Source organism: Bufo bufo, chromosome 4 (genome assembly GCF_905171765.1).
Source record: "Bufo bufo chromosome 4, aBufBuf1.1, whole genome shotgun sequence".
Taxonomy (NCBI): domain Eukaryota; kingdom Metazoa; phylum Chordata; class Amphibia; order Anura; family Bufonidae; genus Bufo; species Bufo bufo.
The window spans coordinates 595,843,508-595,861,986 of record NC_053392.1 but is presented as its reverse complement, the minus strand read 5'-3'; the positions used below and the strand labels follow the sequence as shown (position 1 = coordinate 595,861,986).

Genomic DNA, 18,479 nt, shown 5'->3' with positions numbered 1-18,479 from the left:
TGGTTCCGAAGAGAGAATGTGGGTTCCAGCTTCAGAGATAAAAGCGGACAGACTCATTCGGGCTTTTCATAGCTCCCATTCGGAGAGGCCTGGTCTTGAGGGTCCGGGGGCCCCTCGTAGAAAGGGGGGTACTGTCACGACTGTGACTGATCCAGACAGGTCTGGGAGGAGAAGGTCGCAGCGACTTGCTACTCGCGATAGCTTGTGAGTTTGCTCCATGGTTCAGGGTATGTCATCCGGGTTTTGCCTTGTGAACCTTTTTGTCCTGACTGGGAGTTTGTAGGCATCCTTCTCAGGTGAGTCCTTACTTCCAGTACTATTCTGACCTTTGAAGGAGATCGTTTGATGGTGTTGCTGTGGAGCTTTTGTCCGTCGTGATTGGGATCGCCTTCTCCGCTCGTGACTGGATAAGTCTATCTCTGCTATAGTTTGTTTGTTGCTGTCTTCCCCTGCTGTTCTCCTAGACATGAGTGATGGTGACTAGTGCTCCCATCGGCCTTTCCCCACTCTAGGCTTGTTAGGGTGACTGAGGGTTTAGGCATCCTGCTCGCCGCATGGGTTCACACCCCGTCTAGGGTATCAGGGCAGACAGGTGCCAGCTTAGGGTTAGTCAGGGGTGGCCATACTATTCCCATCCGTAGATAAGGGTCCCCCTTCCCCTCCGTCTGGTGCGACACGACTGCTGCTGGGATAGCGGTCGTGACAGTATTATAGTATAGACTATGCTGGTATAACCTGGGTCTATCTGAGTGTAATCTATATGTACAGGTATATACATAGTCATCCTCCTGTGTATTATAGTATATACTATGCTGGTATAACCTGGGTCTATCTGAGTGTCATCTATATGTACAGGTATATACATAGTCATCCTCCTGTGTATTATAGTATAGACTATGCTGGTATAACTAGGTGATTTTCCTAGTCTATGACGGAAAGTCAGGGTTTTATTAAAGACACGGAGGCGAGTATTGCTATCTCCTTCTTTACTGTCCACCTTATAGCAGCAAAGAAAAAACTTTACATAACATGACGTAACCATGGTAACATCACCCTCCCCTCATAGTCCATATAATAGACGGCTCCTCCTATAGATCCTCCTCTTTCTTTACGAGCCTGACACCATGACCGGAACCATCGCACACGAAACCGGAACCTTGAATCGGGAAAACAACCAGCATGGAACCACCGGAACATCCGAACGAACATCATCAGCTGAGATCACTGGAACCCTTCTTCCTTGAAAGCCAACATGGCTATAACTGGAGTAGAGCAATTGAAGCCTTTAGCGAATCAACTTCCTCCTGAAAGTAATAAACAAATTAAGCAATGGGCAGAAGAATACATCGCCAGTCATACGCGATTCTGCCATAATAAATATCTTAAGCCGACTATGCAGACAAAGCATGCCAATCAGAGTGAAAACCACAGAAAATACATTATAAGGGAGGGAATCCCAGGGTGGGCAATACTCGCCTCCGTGTCTTTAATAAAACCCTGACTTTCCGTCATAGACTAGGAAAATCACCTAGTTTTACAGCAAGACACGGAGGCTCCTATTGCTAAGTTTAAAGTTGAGCAATCACAGCAGAAAACAAATGTGGAGGCGGTCTAAAATAATACTCCCTGAATGTCGATGCCGAAGACCAGTCCGCGAGACGCAGAATATCCTCCAATCGTGCCCCCGAAACAGCCAAGGCGGTAGCTGATGCGCCTCTAGCGGAATGAGCTGTAAATATGGAAGTATCAATTCCTGCTAACGACATAATCCACTTCATCCAGCGCGCCAAAGTAGGGCTGGACACAGGACCAAACGGATGCCGAATGGATAAGAAAAGCTGAGGAACCGAAGACGATCGGTAAGTACGCGTCCGGGATTCATACTCCTTCAAACAAGCCACCGGACAAAGAACCGGCGAGGCTGGAAATGATGGGTAAGAGACCGACCTAATGTTGGTCTTAGTACGTCTGGATATATTGAAGGTGACCCCCTCCGGAGTGAATGATCTGGCGTCGTGATCAAGCGCCCGAACATCAGAGACCCGCTTACAGGATATCAAGCAAAATAGAACCACTAATTTGGCAGACAACTGTCGTAAGGTGAGATCAGGGTTACCTGGCCAGTTGGATAAAAAGGACAAAACCAAAGACACGTCCCAAGTCGTGGTAAAGCGAGGACGGGGAGGACGAGACATGCGGGAACCGCGAAGCAAACGCGATACGGAAGGGTGCTGTCCCGCAGGGACACCATCAAAACCCTGATGCGTAGACGAAATAGCGGATCTGAACAAATTAATTGTCCGATAAGCTTTACCCGCTTCGAAAAGGGAAGTAAGAAAGTCTAAAAGATGGGTCACAGGGGCCGAAACGGGATCCAAGTCCCGTTCCACGCACCAACCAGACCAAGATCGCCAGGCTGCCCGATAAGATTTTCTGGTGCTGGGAGCCCATGCGTTGTCCAAAAGGCGTCTAGTTGCCTCTGAAATATCACCGATTTCTCCAGGCGTCCTGAGATCCGGCAGGCTATCAGACGTAGGGATCCGTCCAACAGGAGCGGGTGGTGTAAACCTCGAGGGTCCTGGAGGAGATCCATCCGATTCGGGAGAAGAAACGGCACCTCTATCAGGAGACCCAGTAGTGACGGAAACCAAGCCTGAGTCCCCCAGAAGGGGACCACCACCACCAATTCGGCCAGATGACGACGAACATGTAACATCATCCTCGGGATCATAGCAAATGGCGGGAATGCATACATCAGCGGTCCGGACCAGGGTTGAAGGAACGCGTCCACTGCCTCTGCCGCCGGATCCGGGCGCCAGCTGAAAAACCGTGGAAGCTGGGTGTTCAGACGTGAGGCAAATAGGTCTATAGCAAAAGGACCCCAATTCCTGGATAACTCGGAAAACGTTTCTGGCGCTAGCATCCAATCGCTGCTGTCCGTAAGGTAGCGAGAGCCCCAATCCGCCCGACTGTTGTGGAGTCCCGGGAGATATTCCGCTTGAACCATGACCTCCCTGGAGAGACAAAAGGACCAGAAATCTTTCGCTAACCGAGCCAAGGTAGCCGAGCGCGTACCTCCCAACCGGTTGATGTATCGCACTGCAGACACATTGTCCATCCTCAAACGAATGCACGCCCGAGCCATCCCGTTGGTGAAACTCCGAATGGCAAAGGAACCGGCAAGAAGTTCCAACGCGTTGATATGAAGTCGTGCCTCTTCTGTGGACCACCGGCCACCCGTGGAGATCCCGTTGCAGTGGGCACCCCAACCGTGAAGGCTGGCGTCCGACTCGACAGTGAAATCGGGATGTAAACCAAATATCGCCTTGCCGTTCCATGCCTCCAGGTTGTCGATCCACCAAGCGATCTCTTCCCGAGATTCCGGGTCCAGGGTCAGAGTGTCTGCGAACGCAGCGCCAGAGCGGAGATGCGCTATCTTTAAGCGTTGAAGGGCCCTGTAGTGCAATCGGGCTGGAAACACTGCTTGGATCGACGAGGCGAGAAGACCGATGATCCTGGCTAAGTGGCGCAGGGACAGCTGAGGCATAGACAGAGCATGTTTGAGTTCCTTGCGTATGGAACGCAGCTTCGTTATGGGTAGAGAGAGGGATTCGGACACCGAATCCACGGTGAAACCCAAAAACTCCATCCTCTGTGATGGTTCTAAGCATGACTTCTCGTGATTGACGAGAAAACCTAGACGGGATAGAAGGTCCGTCGTCCAGCTGAGATGAATCAACAGAGTCGCGGATGACTGGTGCATTACCAGAATGTCGTCCAGGTAGATTATGAGGCGGACTCCACGACTGCGGAGCCAGGCCACCACTGGTCGCATAAGTTTCGTGAAGCACCACGGTGCTGACGAAAGGCCGAAAGGGAGGCAAGAGAACCTCCAGATTTCTCCCCTCCACAGGAAACGCAGTAAGTCCCTGGATGGGGCGGACACAGGTACTGTTAAGTAAGCGTCCTTGAGGTCTAGTTTCACAAACCAATCGCCCGGCATGAGGAGATCTCGGAGTAGATGGATGCCCTCCATCTTGAAGTGGCGATATTGGACAATCGCATTCAGAGCCCGTAAATTGATAACAGGGCGCATCTGACCCCCTTTCTTCTGGACTAGAAAGATAGAGCTGATGACACCTGACGTGTCTGGTGGTGCCCTCTCGATCGCACGCTTGTGGTAAAGGGAAGTGAGCTCTAGGTCTACCAGCGCGGTGTCGGGGCGGGACAGCAGGGAGGTGGGGGGGGTAGGAATCTGGTCTGGCGAAGCCACGAGTTCCACGTGGAAGCCTTCTACAGTGGATAAAATCCAAGGGTCGGATGTTATTGCCGCCCAAGCAGGGGAAAAATGCCGGAGTCTGCCCCCTATGCAATGCACTAAAGAAACCCCCATCGGGGGAGGACTTACCGAAATGTCGTCGTGAGGACTGATTTCCTCTGTAGGGTCTGCCACGCCATTGTCCACCTCTTGCAGGGAAGAACGGGGATGGAAACCTCTGTTCCTGGAAGGCGGGGCGTTGCTGAAAGGAGCCTCTGCCCGCGTTGCGGGCTTGAAAATTGGAGCGGCCGGACAGACGGCCCCTAATACTGCCGGCCCTGGTGGAGACCCGTCCCTGAAATACTCTCCTAATTGAAGATTGGGCCTTATCTAGGGCAGTGAAAGCTCCCACGAACCGGCTCAAATCCTTAATAAAGGAGTCGCCAAAGAGATGACCCTGAGCATCTGCGCCTGATTCGGTAAGGGCCAGGTTGGCCAGTTTCGGGTCAATTTTAAATAAAATTGCTTTCCTTCTCTCAATTGCTAGAGAGGAATTGGCGTTGCCAGCGATGCAGATTGCACGTTGGATCCAGCCTCTCATTTCCTCGGGGTCAATGGGGGACCCATCTGATCTGGCATTCTCAGCCATCTCAAAAAGTTTGGCTAGCGGACCAAATACATCCAGGAGCTTGTCCTGACAGCTACGCAGAGCTGAGTCTAACCCCTTACGGGGATTCCAGCCGGACTTGGCAAGGAATTGTGTGACCTTGGGATCAACCACAGGAGTGTCACATACCTTATTAGGCACAATAGGCCTGGGACATTCGGCCCTCATCTTATTTCTCGCCTCCTTGCTAAGGGGGCGGCGGACCCAATGTTCCAAGTATTTGCCAACATGGTCCGTCGGCAGCCACTCCGCCGATCTGGGATGGTGGAGGGCGTTAGGGTCAAACATGGGCTCTCCCAAATGGTCGACAAGGGAGGAAACCGGAGTGGCCCTAGCAGAGGAATCCTTCACTTGAGAAGTGGAAGGAATGGGGCAGTTTGGGGAACTGGGTCCTGCATGTGTATCTTCCTCAGACTCAGCATTTGTATCAGCAAAGGCCTCCTCATCTGACCCAATCTCGGCGTCGGAATCACTCAATTGTTGCGCTCTAGCGCATTTCCAAGGCCGCGCCCGTTCTGCCTGGCGCGGAAAGGCTCTCTTACGCGATCTATGCGCGTGTTCAAGGGTGGCCGGAGGCGCACCAGTCAATTGTACCTGTGACACAGGACTATTCCTAGGAGGTTGCTGAGCTGTGGGGGTCGCAGGCTGCACAGACCCTGAAACAGGGTGGCCAGCCAGTGCCTGTGCTATCGTCTGAGAGAGCACAGAGGACATGGAGTCCATTGCAGCAGTAATAGCGGCCGTGACAGAGCGCTGCAGCGCTACTGCCTGGTTGTCAGCCCCACTATGGGTATCCCTATCAGGGGAAGAGGGAGCCGAGGCCTCCATGATGAGAATAAAGAATCTATATATCTCTCTATATATATATAAATGTCTCCCTGATGCAGATAAAGGCAACTGAGCTAAGGCTATAAATATATAAGAGGCCTAATAGAGGCTAGCTAACGATAGTGCCGGGGAAGCGATTAGGAGAGGAAGGTAGGGTAAGTCACCCGATTTGCAGGAGCGCCGATACAGGCGACTGGATCACAGGAACAGATGTGGAGGAACAGGAAGTGCCGCCGAGGTCCCGCGATAGCCGTCGGGAAGAAGCAGAAGAAATTAAAATGGCCGCCGAAATCCCGCGAGACCAAGCGGGAGACGGCCAAAGGAGTACCAAGATGGCCGCCGGGATCTCGCGAGATCACGCGGCCATGGAGAAGACTGAGGTGAGCGCGGGAAAACCGCAGCGCCGATGGGGTAAGACGGGAAAACCTGTAAATACACTGGAATGGGGTATAAAGACTCACCGCAAAAAGCGGAGCCTATGGGGAGGTAAAACGGAACCTAAAAATATTAGGAAAAGGGAAAACGCAAAACATAGGGTGTAGGGAAATAATCCCCAGCAAAGCGCAGTAATATAAACGCTAGCAGCAGCTAGTACCAATAGCAGCAGACAATAGCAGCAATACAAATAGAATGCACAATCTAATGCAAAATATATAGACACAGGAGCTGCCAAAATGAGTACTTATCTTGGTGGCAGCAGCAAAGAAAGAGGAGGATCTATAGGAGGAGCCGTCTATTATATGGACTATGAGGGGAGGGTGATGTTACCATGGTTACGTCATGTTATGTAAAGTTTTTTCTTTGCTGCTATAAGGTGGACAGTAAAGAAGGAGATAGCAATAGGAGCCTCCGTGTCTTGCTGTAAAACCTGGGTCTATCTGAGTGTAATCTATATGTACAGGTATATACATAGTCATCTTCCTGTGTATTATAGTATATACTATGCTGGTATAACCTGGGTATATCTGAGTGTAATCTATATGTACAGCGCAGGTATATACATAGTCATCTTCCTGTGTATTATAGTATATACTATGCTGGTATAACCTGGGTCTATCTGAGTGTAATCTATATGTACAGGTATATACATAGTCATCTTCCTGTGTATTATAGTATATACTGTGCTGGTATAACCTGGGTCTATCTGAGTGTAATCTATATGTACAGCGCAGGTATATACATAGTCATCTTCCTGTGTATTATAGTATAGACTGTCACTAGTCGTGGGCGATATAGGCGATATGCGATATAAATTTGTGCTACGATATGGATTTTATGCATATCGCCGGACCGCGATATGATCGCGCTCTCGGCGCGCACCATGTTCTCCTGAGCCGGCACAGTGGAGGGAGAAGGAGGGAGTCCCTTCCTCCCCACTGTGCGCGGCTGCTGCTGAACACCAATGAGAACAGAGTAGGAGGAGGAGGGGAGGGACTGTGGCCACTGCGCCACCAATGAATGTGCCGGCCATATCCCGGCCCCTGTGACTGCACACTGCGATCCGCCACAATTAACCCCTCAGTTGAGGGGTTAATCACACAGATCACAGCGTCCTGTCAGAGGTCGGGTGCCGGGAATGTTCTTCAGTCTCTGCATTGGTGGCAGTGGGCAGTTTCAATCGGAGTCCCAACAGTGTAATGCTGGGGCTCCGATCGGTTACCATGGCAGCCAGGAGTCACGCTACTGAAGTTCTGGCTGCGATGGTATGTTAGTGAGCAGCATTATACTCACGTGCGCCGTGGCCGCCGGTCGCTCCTTCTTCTGTCTGTGCGGCGCATTGCTAATGCTTATAGCATTAGCAATGCGCCGCACAGACCTATGAGAAGAAGGAGCGCCCGGCGGCCTCGGCGCACGTGAGTATAATGCTGCTCACTAACATACCATCGCAGCCAGAACTTCAGTAGCGTGACTCCTGGCTGCCATGGTAACCGATCGGAGCCCCAGCATTACACTGCTGTGACTCCGATCGGAAATGCCCACTTCCACCAATGATGGGGGGGAGGAGGGGGACCCTGTGGCCACTGCCACCAGTGATTAATACTGGGGAGGGAGGGAGGATGGGTTTGAGTTACCAGAGGGGGCTGATAAGAGGGAGAGGCTGGGGGGCGGATCAGAGGCTGGGGGGCACATGAGAGGCTGGGGGGCACATGAGAGGCTGGCTGCCATGGTCAGCTCCCTGTGTTGTGTGCACAAAGCACAGGGCAGCAGGGAGAGTGTAAAGTCCTATTCACCCTAATAAAGCTCTATTAGGGTGAATATGACAAGGGTTCTAGCCCTTAAGGAGGCTAATAGTTATTAAATAAAAAGTTAAAAAAAAAAAAAAAAGTTTAACCACCTCAGCCCCCAGTGCTTAAACACCCTGAAAGACCAGGCCACTTTTTACACTTCTGACCTACACTACTTTCACCGTTTATTGCTCGGTCATGCAACTTACCACCTAAATGAATTTTACCTCCTTTTCTTCTCACTAATAGAGCTTTCATTTGGTGGTATTTCATAGCTGCTGACATTTTTACTTTTTTTGTTATTAATCGAAATTTAACGATTTTTTTTGCAAAAAAATGACATTTTTCACTTTCAGTTGTAAAATTTAGCAAAAAAAACGAGATCCATATAGAAATTTTGCTCTAAATTTATAGTTCTACATGTCTTTGATAAAAAAAAAATGTTTGGGTAAAAAAAAAATGGTTTGGGTAAAAGTTATAGCGTTTACAAACTATGGTACAAAAATGTGAATTTCCGCTTTTTGAAGCAGCTCTGACTTTCTGAGCACCTGTCATGTTTCCTGAGGTTCTACAATGCCCAGACAGTACAAACACCCCACAAATGACCCCATTTCGGAAAGTACACACCCTAAGGTATTCGCTGATGGGCATAGTAAGTTCATAGAACTTTTTATTTTTTGTCACAAGTTAGCGGAAAATGATGATTTTTTTTTTTATTTTTTTTTTCTTACAAAGTCTCATATTCCACTAACTTGTGACAAAAAATAAAAACTTCTATGAACTCACTATGCCCATCACGAAATACCTTGGGGTCTCTTCTTTCCAAAATGGGGTCACTTGTGGGGGAGTTTTACTGCCCTGGCATTTTAGGGGCCCAAATGTAGGGTAAGGAGTTTGAAATCAAATTCTGTAAAAAATGACCTGTGAAATCCGAAAGGTGCTCTTTGGAATATGGGCCCCTTTGCCCACCTAGGCTGCAAAAAAGTGTCACACATCTGGTATCTCCGTACTCAGGAGAAGGTGGGGAATGTGTTTTGGGGTGTCTTTTTACATATACCCATGCTGGGTGAGATAAATATCTTGGTCAAATGCCAACTTTGTATAAAAAAATGGGAAAAGTTGTCTTTTGCCAAGATATTTCTCTCACCCAGCATGGGTATATGTAAAATGACACCCCAAAACACATTCCCCACCTTCTCCTGAGTACGGCAATACCAGATGTGTGACACTTTTTTGCAGCCTAGGTGGGCAAAGGGGCCCATATTCCAAAGAGCACCTTTCGGATTTCACAGGTCATTTTTTACAGAATTTGATTTCAAACTCCTTACCACACATTTGGGCCCCTAGAATGCCAGGGCAGTATAACTACCCCACAAGTGACCCCATTTTGGAAAGAAGAGACCCCAAGGTATTCGCTGATGGGCATAGTGAGTTCATGGAAGTTTTTATTTTTTGTCACAAGTTAGTGGAATATGAGACTTTGTATGAAAAAAAAAAAAAAAAAAAAATCAGCATTTTCCACTAACTTGTGACAAAAAATAAAAAATTCTAGGAACTCGCCATGCCCCATCACGAAATACCTTGGGGTGTCTTCTTTCCAAAATGGGGTCACTTGTGGGGTAGTTATACTGCCCTGGCATTTTCCAGGGGCCCTAATGTGTGGTAAGTAGGTAAATGACCTGTGAAATCCTAAAGGTGCTCTTTGGAATGTGGGCCCCTTTGCCCACCTAGGCTGCAAAAAAGTGTCACACATGTGGTATCGCCGTATTCAGGAGAAGTTGGGGAATGTGTTTTGGGGTGTCATTTTACATATACCCATGCTGGGTGAGAGAAATATCTTGGCAAAAGACAACTTTTCCCATTTTTTTATACAAAGTTGGCATTTGACCAAGATATTTCTCTCACCCAGCATGGGTATATGTAAAATGACACCCCAAAACACATTCCCCAACTTCTCCTGAGTACGGCGATACCAGATGTGTGACACTTTTTTGCAGCCTAGATGCGCAAAGGTGCCCAAATTCCTTTTAGGAGGGCATTTTTAGACATTTGGATACCAGACTTCTTCTCACGCTTTGGGGCCCCTAGAATGCCAGGGCAGTATAAATACCCCACATGTGACCCCATTTTGGAAAGAAGACACCCCAAGGTATTCAATGAGGGGCATGGCGAGTTCATAGAAATTTTTTTTTTTTGGCACAAGTTAGCGGAAATTGATATTTTTAATTTTTTTCTCACAAAGTCTCCCGTTCCGCTAACTTGGGACAAAAATTTCAATCTTTCATGGACTCAATATGCCCCTCACGGAATACCTGGGGGTGTCTTCTTTCCGAAATGGGGTGACATGTGGGGTATTTATACTGCCCTGGCATTCTAGGGGCCCTAAAGCGTGAGAAGAAGTCTGGAATATAAATGTCTAAAAAATTTTACGCATTTGGTTTCCGTGAGGGGTATGGTGAGTTCATGTGAGATTTTATTTTTTGACACAAGTTAGTGGAATATGAGACTTTGTAAGAAAAAAAGAAAAAAATTCCGCTAACTTGGGCCAAAAAAATGTCTGAATGGAGCCTTACAGAGGGGTGATCAATGACAGGGGGGTGATCAATGACAGGGGGGTGATCAGGGAGTCTATATGGGGTGATAACCACAGTCATTGATCACGCCCGTGTAAGGCTTCATTCAGACGTCCGTATGCGTTTTGCGGATCCGATCCATCTATCAGTGGATCCGTAAAAATCATGCGGACGTCTGAATGGAGCTTTACAGGGGGGTAATCAATGACAGGGGGGTAATCAATGACAGGGGGGTGATCAGGGAGTCTATATGGGGTGATAACCACAGTCATTGATCACGCCCCTGTAAGGCTTCATTCAGACGTCCGTATGCGTTTTGCGGATCCGATCCATCTATCAGTGCATCCGTAAAAATCATGCGGACATCTGAATGGAGCTTTACAGGGGGGTAATCAATGACAGGGGGGTGATCAGGGAGTCTATATGGGGTGATCACCACAGTCATTGATCACGCCCCTGTAAGGCTTCATTCAGACGTCCGTATGCGTTTTGCGGATCCGATCCATCTATCAGTGGATCCGTAAAAATCATGCGGACGTCTGAATGGAGCTTTACAGGGGGGTAATCAATGACAGGGGGGTAATCAATGACAGGGGGGTAATCAATGACAGGGGGGTGATCAGGGAGTCTATATGGGGTGATCACCACAGTCATTGATCACGCCCCTGTAAGGCTTCATTCAGACGTCCGGATGCGTTTTGCGGATCCGATCCATCTATCAGTGCATCCGTAAAAATCATGCGGACATCTGAATGGAGCTTTACAGGGGGTTGATCAATGACAGGGGGGTGATCACCACAGTCATTGATCATGCCCCTGTAAGGCTTCATTCAGACGTCCGGATGCGTTTTGCGGATCGGATCCATCTATCAGTGCATCCGTAAAAATCATGCGGACATCTGAATGGCGCTTTACAGGGGGGTGATCAGGGAGTCTATATGGGGTGATCACCACAGTCATTGATCATGCCCCTGTAAGGCTTCATTCAGACGTCCGGATGCGTTTTGCGGATCCGATCCATCTATCAGTGCATCCGTAAAAATCATGCGGACATCTGAATGGAGCTTTACAGGGGGGTAATCAATGACAGGGGGGTGATCACCACAGTCATTGATCATGCCCCTGTAAGGCTTCATTCAGACGTCCGGATGCGTTTTGCGGATCGGATCCATCTATCAGTGCATCCGTAAAAATCATGCGGACATCTGAATGGAGCTTTACAGGGGGGTGATCAGGGAGTCTATATGGGGTGATCACCACAGTCATTGATCATGCCCCTGTAAGGCTTCATTCAGACGTCCGGATGCGTTTTGCCGATCGGATCCATCTATCAGTGCATCCGTAAAAATCATGCGGACATCTGAATGGAGCTTTACAGGGGGGTGATCAGGGAGTCTATATGGGGTGATCACCACAGTCATTGATCACGCCCCTGTAAGGCTTCATTCAGACGTCCGGATGCGTTTTGCGGATCCGATCCATCTATCAGTGGATCCGTAAAAATCATGCGCACTTCTGAATGGAGCTTTACAGGGGGGTAATCAATGACAGGGGGGTAATCAATGACAGGGGGGTGATCAGGGAGTCTATATGGGGTGATCACCACAGTCATTGATCACGCCCCTGTAAGGCTTTATTCAGACGTCCGGATGCGTTTTGCGGATCCGATCCATCTATCAGTGGATCCGTAAAAATCATGCGGACATCTGAATGGAGCTTTACAGGGGGGTGATCAATGACAGGGGGGTAATCAATGACAGGGGGGTGATCAGGGAGTCTATATGGGGTGATCAGGGCTGATCAGGGGCTAATAAGGGGTTAATAAGTGACGGGGGGGGGGGGGTAGTGTAGTGGTGCTTGGTGCTACTTTACTGAGCTACCTGTGTCCTCTGGTGGTCGATCCAAACAAAGGGGACCACCAGAGGACCAGGTAGCAGGTATATTAGACGCTGTTATCAAAACAGCGCCTAATATACCTGTTAGGGGTTAAAAAAAACACATCTCCAGCCTGCCAGCGAACGATCGCCGCTGGCAGGCTGGAGATCAACTCTCCTACCTTCCGTTCCTGTGAGCGCGCGCGCCTGTGTGCGCGCGTTCACAGGAAATCTCGGCCATCGCGAGATGACGCGTATATGCGTGACTGTGCGCAGCGCTGCCACCTCCGGAACGCGATCCTGCGTTAGGCGGTCCGGAGGTGGTTAAACACCCCCCCCCACAAATATAGAAAACAATATATCACGATATACACTCACCTAAAGAATTATTAGGAACACCATACTAATACGGTGTTGGACCCCCTTTTGCCTTCAGAACTGCCTTAATTCTACGTGGCATTGATTCAACAAGGTGCTGATAGCATTCTTTAGAAATGTTGGCCCATATTGATAGGATAGCATCTTGCAGTTGATGGAGATTTGAGGGATGCACATCCAGGGTGAGAAGCTCCCGTTCCACCACATCCCAAAAATGCTCTATTAGGTTGAGATCTGGTGAGTGTGGGGGCCATTTTAGTACAGTGAACTCATTGTCATGTTCAAGAAACCAATTTGAAATTATTCGAGCTTTGTGACATGGTGCATTATCCTGCTGGAAGTAGCCATCAGAGGATGGATACATGTTCTCATTCTGTTTACGCCAAATTCGGACTCTACCATTTGAATGTCTCAACAGAAATCGAGACTCATCAGACCAGGCAACATTTTTCCAGTCTTCAACAGTCCAATTTTGGTGAGCTCGTGCAAATTGTAGCCTCTTTTTCCTATTTGTAGTGGAGATGAGTGGTACCCGGTGGGGTCTTCTGCTGTTGTAGCCCATCCGCCTCAAGGTTGTGCGTGTTGTGGCTTCACAAATGCTTTGCTGCATACCTCGGTTGTAATGAGTGGTTATTTCAGTCAACGTTGCTCTTCTATCAGCTTGAATCAGTCGGCCCATTCTCCTCTGACCTCTAGCATCCACAAGGCATTTTTGCCCACAGGACTGCCGCATACTGGATGTTTTTCCCTTTTCACACCATTCTTTGTAAACCCTAGAAATGGTTGTGCGCGAAAATCCCAGTAATTGAGCAGATTGTGAAATACTCAGACCGGCCCGTCTGGCACCAACAACCATGCCACGCTCAAAATTGCTTAAATCACCTTTCTTTCCCATTCTGACATTCAGTTTGGAGTTCAGGAGATTGTCTTGACCAGGAGCATCCCCTAAATGCATTGAAGAAACTGCCATGTGATTGGTTGACTAGATAATTGCATTAATGAGAAATAGAACAGGTGTTCCTAATAATTCTTTAGGGGAGTGTATATCGCATATGCTTAAAATTATATTGCAATATAGATTTTAGGCCATATCGCCCACCCCTAGTATAGACTATACTGGTATAACTAGGTGATTTTCCTAGTCTATGACGGAAAGTCATGGTTTTATTAAAGACACAGAGGCGAGTATTGCTATCTCCTTCTTTACTGTCCACCAATAGCAGCAAAGAAAAGTTTACATAACATAACGTAACCATAGTAACATCACCCTCCCCTCACAGTCCATATAACAGACGGCTCCTCCTATAGATCCTCCTCTTTCTTTACGAGCCTGACACCATGACCGGAACCACCGAACACGAAACCGGAACCTTGAATCGGGAAACGACCAGCACGGAACCACCGGAACATCCCAACGAACACCATCAGCTCAGATCACTGGAACCTTTCTTCATTGAAAGCCAACATGGCTATAACTGGAACAGAGCAACTGAAGCCCGAAGCGAATCAACTTCCTCCTGAAAGTAATAAACAGGTTAAGCCATGGGCAGGAGAATACATCGCAAGTCATGCGCGATCCTGCCAGAATAAACATCTTAAGCCGACTATGCAGACATAGCATGCAAATCAGACTGAAAAACCACAGAAAAATACATTGTAAGGGAGGGAATCCTAGGGCGGGCAATAATCGCCTCCGTGTCTTTAATAAAACCATGACTTTCCGTCATAGACTAGCAAAATCACCTAGTTTTACAGCAAGACACGGAGGCTCCTATTGCTAAGTTTAAAGTTGAGCAATAACAGCAGAAAACAAATGTGGAGGCAGTCTAAAATAATACTCCCTGAATGTTGACGCCGAAGACCAGTCCGCAAGACGTAGAATATCTTCCAACCGTGCCGCCGAAACAGCCAAGGCGGTAGCCGATGCGCCTCTAGCGGAATGAGCTGTAAATATGGAAGTATCAATTCCTGCTAACGACATAACCCACTTCATCCAGCGCGCCAAAGTAGGGCTGGACACAGGACCAAACGGATGCCGAATGGATAGGAAAAGCTGAGGAACCGAAGACGACCGGTAAGTACGTGTCGGGACTCATATTCCCTCAAACAAGTCACCGGGCAAAGAGCCGGCGAAGCTGGAAAAGAATGGATAAGAGACCGACCTAATGTTGGTCTTAGTACATCTGGATATATTGAAGGTGACCCCTTCCGGAGTAAATGACCTGGCGTCGTGATCAAGCGCCCGAACATCTGAGACCCGCTTACAGGATATCAGGCAAAAAAGAACCAATAATTTGGCCGACAACTGCCGTAACGTGAGATCCGGGTTACCTGGCCAGTTGGATAAAAAGGACAAGACCAAAGACACGTCCCAAGTCGTGGTAAAGCGAGGCCGGGGAGGACGAGACATGCGGGAACCGCGAAGCAAACGACATACGGAAGGGTGCTGTCCCTCAGGGACACCATCAAAACCGTGATGCGTAGACGAAATAGCGGACCTGAACAAATTAATTGTCCGATAAGCCTTACCCGCTTCGAAAAGGGAGGTAAGAAAGTCTAAAAGATGGGTCACAGGGGCCGAAACGGGATCCAAGTCTCGTTCCACGCACCAACCAGACCAAGATCGCCAGGCTGCCCGATAAGATTTTCTGGTGCCGGGAGCCAATGCGTTGTCCAAAAGGCATCTAGTTGCCTCCGAAATATCGCCGACTTCTCCAGGCGTCCTGAGATCCGGCAAGCTATCAGCCGTAGGGATCCGTCCGACAGGAGTGGGTGGTGCAATCCTCGAGGGTCCTGGAGGAGATCCATCCGAATCGGGAGAAGAAAAGGCACATCTATCAGGAGACCCAGTAGCGACGGAAACCAAGCCTGAGTCCCCCAGAAAGGGACCACCACCACCAATTCGGCCAGCTGACGACGAACATGTAACATCATCCTCGGGATCATAGCAAATGGCGGAAATGCATACATCAGCGGACCAGACCAGGGTTGAAGGAACGCGTCCACTGCCTCTGCTGCCGGATCCGGGCGCCAGCTGAAAAATCGCGGAAGTTGGGTGTTGAGACGTGAGGCAAATAGGTATATAGCAAAAGGACCCCAATTCCTGGATAACTTGGAAAAAATCTCTGGAGCTAGCATCCAATCGCTGCTGTCCGTAAGGTAGCGAGAGCCCCAATCCGCCCGACTGTTGTGGAGCCCCGGAAGATATTCCGCTTGAACCATGACCTCCCTGGAGAGACAAAAGGACCAGAAATCTTTCGCTAACCGAGCCAAGGTAGCCGAGCGCGTACCTCCCAACCGGTTGATGTAGCGTACCGCAGACACATTGTCCATCCTCAAACGAATGCACGCCCGAGCCATCCCGTTGGTGAAACTCCGAATGGCAAAGGAACCGGCAAGAAGTTCCAATGCGTTGATATGAAGTCGTGCCTCTTCTGTGGACCACCGGCCGCCCGTGGAGATCCCGTTGCAGTGGGCACCCCAGCCGTGAAGACTGGCGTCCGACTCGACAGTAAAATCGGGTTGTAAACCGAATATCGCCTTGCCGTTCCATGCTTCCAGATTGTCGATCCACCAAGCGATCTCATCCCGAGATTCCGGGTCCAGGGTCAGAGTGTCTGAGCGGAGATGTGCTATCTTCAATCGCTGAAGGGCCCTGTAGTGCAAAGGGGCTGGAAACAACGCTTGGATCGAAGAGGCGAGGAGACCGATGATCCTGGCCAGATGGCATAGGGACAACAGAGGCATAGACAGGGCATGTCTGAGTTCCTTGCGTATGGAACGCAGCTTCGTTGCGGGTAGAGAGAGGGATTCCGACACCGAATCCACGGTAAAACCCAAAAACTCCATCCTCTGCGATGGTACTAAGCACGACTTCTCGTGGTTGACGAGAAAACTGAGACGGGATAGAAGATCCGTCGTCCAGGGGAGATGTATTAACAGAGTTGAGGCCGACTGATGCATGACAAGAATGTCGTCCAGGTATATTATGAGGCGGACCCCACGACTGCGGAGCCAGGCCACAACCGGTCGCATTAGTTTCGTGAAACACCACGGTGCTGAGGAAAGGCCGAAAGGGAGGCACGAGAAACACCAGATCTCTCCCTTCCACAGGAACCGCAGCAAGTCCCTGGAGGGGGCGGACACAGGAACTGTCAAGTAAGCGTCCTTGAGGTCTAGTTTTACAAACCAATCGCTCGGCATAAGGAGATCTCAGAGTAGATGGATGCCCTCCATCTTGAAGTGGCGATAGCGGACAATTGCATTCAGAGCCCGCAAATTGATAACTGGGCGCATCTGACCCTCTTTCTTCTGGACCAGAAAGATAGAGCTGATGACCCCTTTCGTGTATAGTGGGGCCCTCTCGATCGCCCGCTTGTGGTAGAGGGAAGTGAGTTCTAGGTCTACCAGCGCGGCGTCGGGGCGAGACAGCAGGGAGGTGGGAGGGGATGGAATCTGGTCCGGCGAACCCACGAGTTCCACGTGGAAGCCTTCTATAGTGGATAAAATCCAAGGGTCGGATGTTATTGCCGCCCAAGCAGGGGAAAAATGAAGGAGTCTGCCCCCTATGCAATGATCCAAAGAAGCCCCCATCGGGGGAGGACTTACCGAAAGGACGTCGTGAAGACTGATTCCCTCTGTAGGATCTGCCACGCCATTGTCCACCTCTGGCAGGGAAGAAAGGGGATGGAAACCTCTGTTCCTGGAAGGTGGGGCGTTGATAAAAGGAGCCTCTGCCCGCGCTGCGGGCTTGAAAATTGGAACGGCCGGACAGGCGGCCCCTAATACTGCCGGCCCTGGTGGAGACCCGTCCCTGGAATACTCTCCTAATGGAGGATTGGGCCTTATCTGGGGCAGTGAATGCTCCCACGAACCGACTCAAATCCTTAATAAAGGAGTAGCCAAAAAGATGACCCTGAGCATCTGCGCCTGATTCAGTCAGGGCCAGGTTGGCCAGTTTCGGGTCTATTTTAAATAGAATCGCCTTTCTTCTCTCAATTGCTAGAGAGGAATTGGCGTTGCCAGCAATGCAGATTGCTCGCTGGATCCAGCCCCTCATTTCCTCTGGGTCAATAGGGGACCCCTCAGATCTGGCATTCTCAGCCATCTCAAACAATTTGGCCAGAGGACCAAATACATCCAGGAGCTTGTCCTGACAGCTACGCAGAGCTGAGTCTACCCCTTACGGGGATTCCAGCCGGACTTGGCAAGAAATTGTGTGACCTTGGGATCAACCACAGGGGTGTCACATACCTTATTAGGTACAATGGGTCTAGGGCATTCCGCCTTCATCTTATTGTGCGCCTCCTTGCTAAGGGGGCGGCGGACCCAATGCTCCAAGTATTTGCCAACATGGTCCGTCGGCAGCCACTCCGCCGATCTGGGATGGTGGAGGGCGTTAGGGTCAAACATAGGCTCTCCCAAAGGGTCAACAAGGGAAGAAGCCGGAGTAACCATAGCAGAGGAATCCTTCACTTGAGAAGTGGAAGGGGTGGGGCAGTGGGGGGCACTGGGCCCCGCATGCGTTTCTTCCTCAGAATAAGCACTAGCTTCAGCAAAAGCCTCCTCATCTGACCCAATCTCGGCGTCAGAATCGCTCAATTGTTGCGCTCTAGCGCATTTCCAAGGCCGCGCCCGTTCTGCCTTGCGCGTAAAGGCTCTCTTACGCGATCTATG

General features: G+C 49.6%; 1 protein-coding gene, 1 long non-coding RNA gene and 1 pseudogene across 15 annotated transcripts in view; 2 read left to right on the top strand and 1 right to left on the bottom strand.

Annotated features, from left to right (window-relative positions):
• Positions 1 to 18,479, top strand: part of LOC120999536 (zinc finger protein OZF-like) — a 2,085,412-nt gene that overhangs the window by 1,683,421 nt on the left and 383,512 nt on the right. The window lies entirely within an intron of this gene.
• Positions 1 to 18,479, top strand: part of LOC120997449 — a 168,064-nt pseudogene that overhangs the window by 50,013 nt on the left and 99,572 nt on the right.
• Positions 3,914 to 16,866, bottom strand: LOC120999570. Its single transcript, XR_005778556.1, has 3 exons — positions 16,855 to 16,866; positions 16,640 to 16,646; positions 3,914 to 4,116 (listed from the first exon to the last, which is right to left on the bottom strand). It is a non-coding gene; the product is annotated as an uncharacterized LOC120999570 (long non-coding RNA).